This window comes from Cynocephalus volans, chromosome X (genome assembly GCF_027409185.1).
Source record: "Cynocephalus volans isolate mCynVol1 chromosome X, mCynVol1.pri, whole genome shotgun sequence".
NCBI classification, from domain to species: domain Eukaryota; kingdom Metazoa; phylum Chordata; class Mammalia; order Dermoptera; family Cynocephalidae; genus Cynocephalus; species Cynocephalus volans.
In genome coordinates this window covers 15,110,100-15,112,599 of record NC_084478.1, presented here as the reverse complement: position 1 = coordinate 15,112,599, position 2,500 = coordinate 15,110,100, and positions in this window count along the sequence as shown.

Sequence of the window (2,500 nt, the reverse complement as noted above, 5' to 3'; positions counted from 1 at the left end):
GTGTGTGTGTGTGTGTGTGTGTTATTATATGGAACTGGCTCATGCAATTATGAAGGCTAAGAAGTCCTGAGTGTGTGTGTGTGTGTGTGTGTGTGCGCGTTATTATATGGAACTGGCTCATGCAATTATGGAGGCTAAGAAGTCCTGAGTGTGTCTGTGTGTGTGTGTGTGTGTGTTATTATATGGAACTGGCTCATGCAATTATGGAGTCTAAGAAGTCCTGAGGGTATGTGTGTGTGTGTTTGTTTGTGTGTTATTATAGGGAACTGGCTCATGCAATTATGGAGGCTAAGAAGTCCTGAGTGTGTGTGTGTGTGTGTGTGTGTGTTATTATTTGGAACTGGCTCATGCAATTATGGAGGCTAAGAAGTCCTGAGTGTGTGTGTGTGTGTGTTATTATATGGAACTGGCTCATGCAATTATGGAGGCTAAGAAGTCCTGAGTGTGTGTGTGTGTGTGTGTGTGTGTGTGTGTGTTATTATATGGAACTGGCTCATGCAATTATGGAGGCTATGAAGTCCTGTGAGTGTGTGTGTGTGTGTGTGTGTGTGTGTTATTATATTGAACCGGCTCATGCAATTATGGAGGCTAAGAAGTCCTGAGTGTGTGTGTGTGTGTGTGTTATTATATGGAACTGGCTCATACAATTATGGAGGCTAAGAAGTCCTGAGAGTGTGTGTGTGTGTGTATGTGTGTGTGTGTGTGTTATTATATGGAACTGGCACATGCAATTATGGAGGCTAAGAAGTCCTGAGTGTGTGTGTGTGTGTGTTATTATATGGAACTGGCTCATGCAATTATGGAGGCTAAGAAGTCCTGAGTGTGTGTGTGTGTGTGTGTGTGTGTGTGTGTGTGCGTTATTATATGGAACTGGCTCATGCAATTATGGAGGCTAAGAAGTCCTGAGTGTGTCTGTGTGTGTGTCTGTGTGTGTGTGTTATTATATGGAACTGGCTCATGCAATTATGGAGGCTAAGAAGTCCTGAGTGTGTGTGTGTGTGTGTGTGTGTGTGTGTGTGTTATTATATGGAACTGGCTCATGCAATTATGGAGGCTAAGAATTCCTGAGTGTGTGTGTGTGTGTGTGTGTGTGTTATTATAGGGAACTGGCTCATGCAATTATGGAGGCTAAGAAGTCCTGAGTGTGTGTGTGTCTGTGTGTGTGTGTGTTTGTGTGTGTTATTATATGGAACTGGCTCATGTAATTTTGGAGGCTAAGAAGTCCTGATTGTGTGTGTGTGTGTGTGTGTGTGTGTGTGTTATTATATGGAACTGGCTCATGCAATTATGGAGGCTAAGAAGTCCTGAGTCTGTGTGTGTGTGTGTGTGTGTGTGTGTGTGTTTGTAATTATATGGAACTGGCTCATGCAATTATGGAGGCTAAGAAGTCCTGAGTGTGTGTGTGTGTGTGTGTGTGTGTTATTATAGGGAACTGGCTCATGCAATTATGGAGGCTAAGAAGTCCTGAGTGTGTGTGTGTGTGTGTGTGTGTGTGTGTTATTATATGGAACTGGCTCATGCAATTATGGAGGCTAAGAAGTCCTGAGTGTGTGTGTGTGTGTGTGTGTGTGTGTGTGTGTGTGTGTGTTTTATTATATGGAACTGGCTCATGCAATTATGGACGCTACGAAGTTCTGAGTGTGTGTGTGTGTGTGTGTTATTATATGCAACTGGCTCATGCAATAATGGAGGCTAAGAAGTCCTGAGTGTGTGTGTGTGTGTGTGTGTGTGTGTGTGTGTGTGTTATTATATGGAACTGGCTCATGCAATTATGGAGGCTAAGAAGTCCTGAGTGTGTGTGTGTGTGTGTGTGTTATTATATGGAAGGGGCTCATGCAATTATGGAGGCTAAGAAGTCCTGAGTGAGTTTGTGTGTGTGTGTGTTTGAGTGTGTGTGTGTGTTATTATATGGAACTGGCTCATGCAATTATGGAGGCTAAGAAGTCCTGAGTGTGTTTGTGTGTGTGTGTGTTTGAGTGTGTGTGTGCGTTATTATAAGGAACTGGCTCATGCAATTATGGAGGCTAAGAAGTCCTGAGTGTGTCTGTGTGTGTGTGTGTGTGTGTGTGTGTGTGTTATTGTATGGAACTGGCTCATGCAACTATGGAGGCTAAGAAGTCCTGAGTGTGTGTGTGTGGGTGTGTGTGTTATTATATGGAAGGGGCTCATGCAATTATGGAGGCTAAGAAGTCCTGAGTGTGTTTGTGTGTGTGTGTGTTTGTGTGTGTGTGTGTGTTATTATATGGAAACTGGCTCATGCAATTATGGAGGCTAAGAAGTCCTGAGTGTGTGTGTGTGTGTGTGTGTGTGTGTGTTATAATATTGAACTGGCTCATGCAATTATGGAGGCTAAGAAGTCCTGAGTGTGTGTGTGTGTGTGTGTGTTATTATATGGAACTGGCTCGTGCAATTATGGTGGCTAAGAAGTCCTGAGTGTGTGTGTGTGTGTGTGTGTGTGTGTGTTATTATATGGAAGGGGCTCATGCAATTATGGAGGCTA